At 38.7% G+C, this 9,071-nt stretch overlaps 1 pseudogene; it reads right to left on the reverse strand.

The window, feature by feature from the left end:
- Positions 1-229: 229 nt before the first annotated feature.
- Positions 230-8,172, reverse strand: LOC121447347 (annotated as a pseudogene).
- Between the last annotated feature and the right edge of the window lie 899 nt (positions 8,173-9,071).

Here is a 9,071-nt window from a genome sequence, read left to right on the forward strand (position 1 = left end):
AACAGTTTCTAGGAACCTCTCTGTACCAAGGAAAGCACTTAGGATTTATTCTGCTTGAACTTGTGATGGCCTTGAGTTACCCTCCCAGGAGTTTCCCAGAACTGTGAGATAACTTAAAATGTTCAGGTTGGTGACTAACTCAAGACATAGCCAAGCCTGAATGACATTTGATGTCTCTCTTTCACTAGTGCTGGGTTTCTGAAACTCCTTTTACAGATTTTGATCCTTACTACACATCTTCCATACTAATCTCAATCTCTTCATCCATTTCTGGAGAAGATGACTTGTCATACTGCATTTTAAATTTAGGAAGGTGTGAGTCACTTTTTTTTTGTACAGACAGAACTTTTCCAAATGCAGTCGTACTTTGTATTGTATAAAGATGTTTAGGGTAGTCCTAAGGTAATGGAAGAGAACGGACACAGAATTACCTCACTTTGTTTAAATTGAAAAAAAAATCCAGGAATTGTTCAAATGGAAGGAGCTACCTATGTTTATTGGTGTTTTTAACCTTTGGAGGTTGTAAGAATGGATTTTCTGTTTTCCATCTTTAAAAAGCCATTCAAGATATTAATGAAGATCCAACAATATGGCATGATGGGTAAAGGCACTTGGCATCAAGTCTTGGAGACTTGAGGTCATCCCCTGAGTCACACATGATAGAAGGAAAGATCCATATTCCACAAGGTGTCCTCTTCTGCACATGTGATAAGGTGTATATGCATATGATACACACACACACACACACACACACACAGAGAGAGAGAGAGAGAGAGAGAGAGAGAGAGAGAGAGAGAGAATATTTTAAAGATGATAATGCAATTGAACGCACACCATTTTGAGTGTACCAAGCAGAGATGGATCCCAGCCTACACAGGAACTTGTGATTGAGAAATGGTACAGAAGTGACATGAAAATTTCTCATCTTCAAAATTTTGACATCAACTTATCCCAATCCCAGGAGAAAGTACAAAATGAACATAGAAGGGAACAACTCTGGTTTAGGAGTGGAATAGATATTAATATTCACCTCAACTAAAAAATATCATTTTCTAAAAATTCACAAATATATATATATATATATATATATATATATATATATATAATTACACCAACACAAAAACAATTTAATAAAAAATATTCAGACAGACAAATCTCACTTGAGGCAGTAGGCTTCAACCTGCTTAACTTACTGTTATATTTTCTCATTCATTTATCTGAAGAGTTATTATTCACAAAAGCAATTCTGGCTATGTCATTCTTTTGTTGAGAATAAATTAATGACATTTGTTTTACAAATATTCTAACTATTTACATGGTGCCATGTATGTATCTTATATCCATATTTTTTTTCTTTTTCCATCTTACAAAATTAACTCATACTATTGTCTCTGACAAATATGTTCATTGTCCTCTTTTTGCCTGGTGTTTGATATTAATTGTTCTAATATCACATTAAGTATTGCTTCTACAAAAACATTCCCTGATCATCAACCAATGCAGAGAGTAAAAATTAAATAATGAAAAATTGAAATAATAGCATACTTAATTCTGAAAGCATGCATATTCATTTTTTTTTCTTTTCTACAGGGCCCCCAAGTTTGAAGAGAGTACACTAATGCCAATTTGACCCTTCATTTCATCATCAGGACTGATTATGTCTTGTGCTTTGATAGATGTGCTTTCTCCTTAATGATGGGGTGACCCACTGAACTTACATGCTGTTACAGAAAGCCCTAAAGGAGGAAGAATTCATCAAACTCTAAACTACTGCATCTTTCCATTCCAGAATGTTATTTATCCATCTTCAAATGAGGTAGAAATTTTCTTGAGAGTCCCTTGAGTCCGTGATTAGTCACAAAAGAATCACACCTTTAACTGGAATAATGATGGCTTAGAAAGCAGATGACACAGCTGCTCATGTGTCACAGCGGACTCAGGAGAGTGAGACAGATTTGGCATTTGAAGATTTGTTGAAGCAAATGAATACCCCCACCCATCAATCTTGATAAAGATCTGATTATATGAAATAAAAGGAAGTACCATTTAACTCGGTGGGTAGAGCATCCATACTTCTATTTTCTCTAAGACTGGAGAATATAAATAGTTGAAAGGGGATTGAAACAAATTAACTGGTCCAGAACACAGTAACACATCATTATCTATCACCAGGCATCAACACCTCAACCATGACCCCTTTTCTCCTTTCTTTTTGCATCTCCAAGTATAAGGAAGTGAATCTTCACTTCTCCTAACGTCTTACAGCTACCCGTTTCATAGTTTCTTTGGCTACTCTCTTTGAGGTCAGAGAGAAAATTATAAGAAGAATACCATCAAATACTTTAAGAGAGCAGCCCAAACCTTCAAAGGTTTTAAAGAAATAATTGTACTCCCAAGAGATGACGTACATACCATTGTTCCAAACCTAGTTCCTTAAATGTTCCCTCTCTTTGTGGATTTCTCTTAAGCAAAAGGTCTTGAACATCACTAACCTCATGGTCACAGCATGAGTATATATTCAAGGACCTCAGCTACCTGACCAAAGAATATTAGGAGGCAAATTCAATTATTCTGATTATAGGAGGTTTTTTTTTTGCATAATGCAGTGGTATTCAGGGTCAACAAACACAGTCAGCAAGCCAACTCCGTAGTCCTACAGATTTTATAAGTTCTTTTATTATTATACAGCTGTTATCCATTGCTTAAATTTTATCTGGCTGCTTTTATCACAACCGCAAATTAGTGGGGTGAGGCAGGTATTAATAAAATTGAATTCGTCGGTTATATAAACTCCTGACACCTGAGAGTTTATTGTGTTTCTGATGCTTTACAAATTGGCTTCAGATAAAAGTGGAAAAGAGAAGATGGCCTGCTTGCTGAGCCCAGACCTGCAGAGTGGCAGTAATGACGCAGATAGACGGAGGCTGTAGAAAGGATCTAAGAAAGCCCAACATAAAAGGGGGTGGAGTCTGAGGCAAGGGAATTGAGCACTTTGAGATTATCTTCAAAACTAGCAATATATAAAAATACATCAGTCCAGGAATAGGAGTATCAGCTGTATTGATGGTATTTAACTAATTATGGGGCCCATTGGAAGTAAACGGACCACGGCTTTCCAGAAGCTGATTCAGAATAGGTGACACTGTGTGCTCAGCTAACATTTTACTGCAGGCATAATCACTGAAGGCATTTCTTTTTCTATCAATTACTGACTACCTAGTAATTACAAAGAGAAATTGCTAGATCGATGTCCAGAAAACTGAGACTTAAGGCTTTGTTTATAAATAGCTGGTTTGCTATTTGTATTTGTTTTTTAATGAAAATAGCTTTTGAAATAACGTCAAAAATACCCAAACAAAAGAAAACAGGAATTACTTGAGAACCGCTTAACCATCGGCCAGTTACTGCAGGCCTGGTACTCAGTTCCTCAATTGTGTGACAGAGATAACAGTAGTCATTAATTATTAAAGTTGAAAAATCAAGTAGTCATTATATTAGAAATACGCAAAACATTTTTACATGGAGTACATAATTAAAATCTGTTTTTCTGCTCAGGATGAATTCATATCCACTAAAATGAATGTGGTAAGCACAACCTCTCTAATGTCCCCGTCCTCTGATTAGTCGGGTTATTTATCTCAAATATGAATTTAGTTGCTGTTAAAGAAAAGAGATTATTATCCTTAACATCTGAAGCTATGCTATTTTTTTCTTATGCTCATTTTCTTACACGTAAAGCAATGGCCTTTGATTCTCATTAATTTCTCCCCTGGTAGTGACCCAATCTCATCTCTAAACATCCTTTCTTTTAGACAAGCCCAATTTCCTCTTTATTTTTCTCAGATATTTCTAATTTTCCACAATCTAGACTTTAGATTTCATACCTTAAGTGTGGGTCAAGACATTGTGACCCCACTTCATGTACTTTGTTTGATTCTTCGGCTAGATGTCATTTGTACTGATTGCTTTCAGTCATTAGGAAAGCCACCTGCCTTCTTGTCACCTAACAGCTACTTCCTGAGAGATGTGTGTGATCTTAGATCACTCAGTGTTTCTCAAAATGGGCTTTTATGTTCTAGTTTATGTCTTCTCAATACTATCCATTGTTGGAAGTCTATCCTTTATTACAGGAAACATTACAGTAATTAAATAATGGAAATCTAGTGAGATTTGCTTTTCTTGGCATTTTATAAATATTACAGCAATTGACATAGCCAGTATTGTACTAAATCATGAGTTTGAGGCAGAAGACCCTATTTTATTTATCTTGTTCAGGAACATGTTGCATCTTGTAAGTACTAGTTCAATAATTTTTAAACTTCAAATATCATAAAATATAAGTGTCACTTTAAGTCCCCTCAGAGATTAAAACAGAGTGCCATTTCTTGTATACACATAAAATTAATTTAGAAAAGAACACAGAGAATTTATTCTCATTCACCACTCAAAATACTGCATTAGATTTTGTAAGAATAAAAGCAAAACCGAAAGTGGATACTCTCACGGATGACTTCATAGCATAATTGTCAAAGACTAGAAGTCGTAACAAACTGGTTGTGACTGAATTTCCTAACATAACCGGTTATTTTACACACTTCTGCCACACTGGTGATTATGAGAGCCATTTACCATATGTGTTTACTTAGATGTAAATTTATTAAAATAAATACAAATTAAGATTTTAGTTATTTTACTAACACTAGCCACATGTCAAGGATGTAATTGTCACAAGAAGTCAGTACTGATGTGGAGATTGCCTGGGACAGAAGCCTACATACAGGAATCAAATCTTTAAAGAAAATTGACTGTTCCTCTCATAGAACTATCGATTGCTGGGATCTCCTCAGCTATGGCTGGAGTTTCACATCCACATTCTCTCATTCATGCTGGGATTTGTTCTGGCTTGAGTCTGTTTCTGTCTTCCGCATTCTGTCTCAGTCACTGTGAGTTTCTGTGTGAAATCGCTCTGTTGTGTCTGGAGAAAAAGACTTCCTTTTAGCCATCTACCATCTCCTCTGGATTTTACAATTTTCTGTCCCTCTTCCAGGATGTTTCGTGAGCCATTTTAATGGTATGTGCCATTTTAAATTGGCAAGTCTATTGTATGTATTTATGGGGTGAAATGTGATAACTTGATACATTAGTGTAAATTGAAATGATGAACTATACCTGATTAACATATTTGGCATCTGTTTTATTTAAGGGGCGGGGCTACTTGGGAGACACTCTCAAGTAACATTGAAGCATGCATTTTTTTCTTTTTTTATTGAATTTTATTGAGCTCTACATTTTTCTCTGGTCCCATTTCTGCCTCTCCCCTCCCCCGTTCAACCCTTCCACAAGATCCCCATGCTCCCAATTTACTCAGGAGATTTTTTCTTTTTCTACTTTCTACGTCCCATGTAGATTAGATCTATATAAGTCTCTCTTAGTGTCCTCATTGTTGTCTAAATTTTCTAGGATTGTGTTTTGTAGGCTGGTTTTCTTTGCTTTATGTTTAAAAACCACCTATGAGGAAGTACATGTGATAATTGTCTTTCTGTATCTGGGTTACCTCACTCACAATAATGTTTCCTAGATCCATCCATTTACCTGCAAACATTCAAGAAGTCGTTATTTTTTTCTGCTATGTAGTACTCCATTGTGTATTACCACATTTTCCTAATCCATTCTTTGGTCAAGGGCCATTTAAGTTGTTTCCAGGTTCTGGCTATGACAAACAAAGCTGCTATGAACATTGTTGAACATGTGTCCTTGTTGCAAAATTGAGCATCTTTTGGATATATACCCAAAATTGGTATTACTGAGTATTGAGGAAGGTTGTTTCCTAAATTTCTGAGAAATCAGCACACTGACATCCAAAGGGCTTGTACCAGCTTGAATTCCCAAAAGCAATGAAGACGTGTTCCCTTTCCCCACAACCTCTCCAGCATAAGTTGTCTTCAGTGTTTTTGATCTTGGCCATTCTTACAAAACTCAAGTCCAAATGGATCAAATTCCTCAACATAAAGCCAGCCACACTGAACCTTATTGAAGAGAAAGTGAGAAATACACTTGAATACATTGGCCCTGGAGATCACTTCCTAAATATAACCCCAGTAGCACAGACACCGAGAGTACAATTAATAAATGGGACCTCCTGAAACTGAAAAGCTTCCGTAAAGCAAAGGATATAGTCAACAAGACAAAAGGATAGCCTACAGTACGGGGAAAAAAATCTTCACTAACCCCACATCAGACAGAGGTCTGATCTCCAAGAAATTGGACTACAAAAGATCACATAATCCAATAAAAAAATGGAGTACAGACCTAAACAGAGAACTTTCAACAGAGGAATCTAAAATGACTGAAAGATACTTAAGGAAATGTTCAACATCCTTAGTCATCAGAGAAATGCAAATCAAAACAACTCTGAGATTCCATCTTAACACTTGTAAGAAGCATACATTTTAAGTACCTCACACCTCAAAATAAGCGTTATCTATAGCTGTAAGATCTTATCTGGGCACAGACAAATGGTGCTTTCCTCTTAAGGTAGCATTTACTTTGTTCACTTTTGTGATTGCTTTTTGTCTGATACCATGTTAGAAGCTAGTTGTCCTGTCAGAAAGGGGAGGGGCTATCAGATTCTCAATGGATATGATGCTGCTATTGGAGTTTCATGCTTCACTGTTGAGAATCAATCCTTTAATACCTTATTGAGAAATTTTATCCCAGAAAATGTTTTTAATTTTGACACTTTTCATCCTTTCTGTAGGCTCTTTCAACTTTTTGTCCTCATTTGTTAATGTTTTGTATATTTGGATTCATAAACGTTCCTTCTATCCCATCACCAACACATTTTATTTATTTTTTACAGTATATTGTTCTTTTTTTTTTCTCAGAACATAAGGTTTCTTTTATTTCTAGCTCTCCTGTCTTACCCATCTCTGCCTGCCTTCTCCACCTCCCTCTTCCTTTTTTTCCTCCAATTGCAGATACCAAGCAAGTGGAAATTCATGTAGGCCATGAACAGAACTGGAACTGCCCCCTCCCCAACAGCTCCAGGGAGAGCCTTCTCCCCCACATTGTCTTGTATCTCTGTGCAGTCTGTCAGTGAGGATCTTGTACTTCTGGGTTACTTCATCAATCCTTGTGGCTAGACTTATCCCAGAGTTGCTGCTACTCCAACATTTTGGATCTCCTTGTTGCTTCCACACTGCTTCCATAGCTTCAGCAGAGGTGTCTGCAATCTCCATAATGATTCTCAACAATTGACCACAGGAAGCCAGAGTCTGATAGACAGCTTGGATGATGGGGCCACTTGGGTGCAGGCTGGGTACTGGGCTCTGGCAGCACTGTCCCAGCTCATCATCATAGACTTGGAGGAAGGCCAAAACGAGCTGGTAGAAGCCAGAGATGACCAGACGAAGCTTCTGATTTATGGGACTGCTGTCAGTCCCTGCTTTATGCCATGCAAAGCACTGGTCTTAGAGTGTCTGAAGCTTAGTAGCACTCTCTTGCAGATGCCTAGCCAGATCTTCCACCTTCTCTCCCTCTGACTGGGCATCGGAGCCAGCCTCTGGCAGGTCATCACATTGCTTGTTGAGAGAGGACTGTATGTCCAGGGGCCATGGGTCATCCTCAGGCTCCAAGATTGCCCACAGGTTGGGGCTGGAAAAGAACTCCCTCAGCAAGGCCTCATTTTTCTTTGTGGTGTCTTCAATGTGTTCTTTCATGCTAGAACTACTGGAGCATCCAGTGGCCAGGCTCTGCATCATATCCAGCAACTGGTCCATGAACTGCAGCTGCTTCTGGGGACACTCACAGTCCATCAGAGGATCCCGGTCATCTGGTGTACATAACATCTGCTCATGGCCTAGCTTTACCATCTCCTGTATCTTCATTCCCCCACAGTTCCTTTCAGTGAACTGAACTTGTCCTGCAAGGAGAGACAGACCCGCATACACATCCATTCCAGTATGTCCATCCAGTACTTTGAGGGCCTACATAGCAGATCCAGAATTGTCTTTGGCTCTGCAATATATAGACCATCAAGAAAGGGGCAACTTACAGCCTTCAGCTTTCGAACACCTCCACAGCTGCCTTGACCACATGGTAATCGCCCACATCATCCCAGTAGCTGTCACCAGAGCCGCCGCCGCTACTCCAGTCTATTGTTTTTAATTGCATTGCATCCTGATCACATTTCCCTCTCCCTCCACTCCACCCACTCTCCCCATCTTCCCTCCCCCTGAGATCCACTGCTCCATTTCCCTTTAGAAAAGAGCAGGCCTCCCAGGGATATCAACTGAATATAGTATACGAAGACACAATAAGACTAGGCACAACCGCTCATATCAATGCAGGACTATGAAACCTATTAGGAGGAAAAGGATCCCCAGAGCAGTCCAAAGAGTCATCAACATCCCTCACTCTTACTGCTAGGAGTCCCACAAGAACAACAAGGTACTCAGCCATACCATATATGCAGAGGACCTAGTGCAGATCCATACAGGCTCCTTAAATGGTTATTACTTCAATCTCTGTAAGTCCCTATGAACCCTGCTTAGTTGATTCTGCAGGCCATGTTTTCATGCTGTTCTCAACCTTTTTTTCTCTTGGAGTCATTTCTCTTCCTCTTCTGTAGAGTTTCCCAAGCTCCCAATTAGTGTGGGTCTCTGCATCTGTCTCTGTCAATTGCCTGATGAAGCCACTCTAGTGATGACTGAACTAGCCACAATCTGTAACAGAATGTCATTAGCAATAATTTCATTGACTTTTTTTTTTGTCATTTGTGTTTGGTTTTATCTCTGGGCTACCCAACCTTTTGGACTGAGTCTTAAGTCAAATCAGACATTAGCATATTTTTCAGGTAGGACAGACTTTTAGTTAAAGGTTTTGTGGTTGGGTTACTGTTCATGTTTCTCTTTCATGAGCCTGCAGAGTACCTACCTGCACCATAGAGACTAGAATGTAGGGTAAAGTCTACACGTAGGAACCAGCTCAGCTTCTCCTTGCTCAGTGAGTTGTATGGGAGTTGACCTCAGCAATGGGGCCCCACTGTCGATTTGCAAGGTGAGCAACCCATT

Source organism: Microtus oregoni, unplaced genomic scaffold (genome assembly GCF_018167655.1).
Source record: "Microtus oregoni isolate MIOR12 unplaced genomic scaffold, Mior012 000004F_ref0000308, whole genome shotgun sequence".
Lineage (NCBI taxonomy): Eukaryota > Metazoa > Chordata > Mammalia > Rodentia > Cricetidae > Microtus > Microtus oregoni.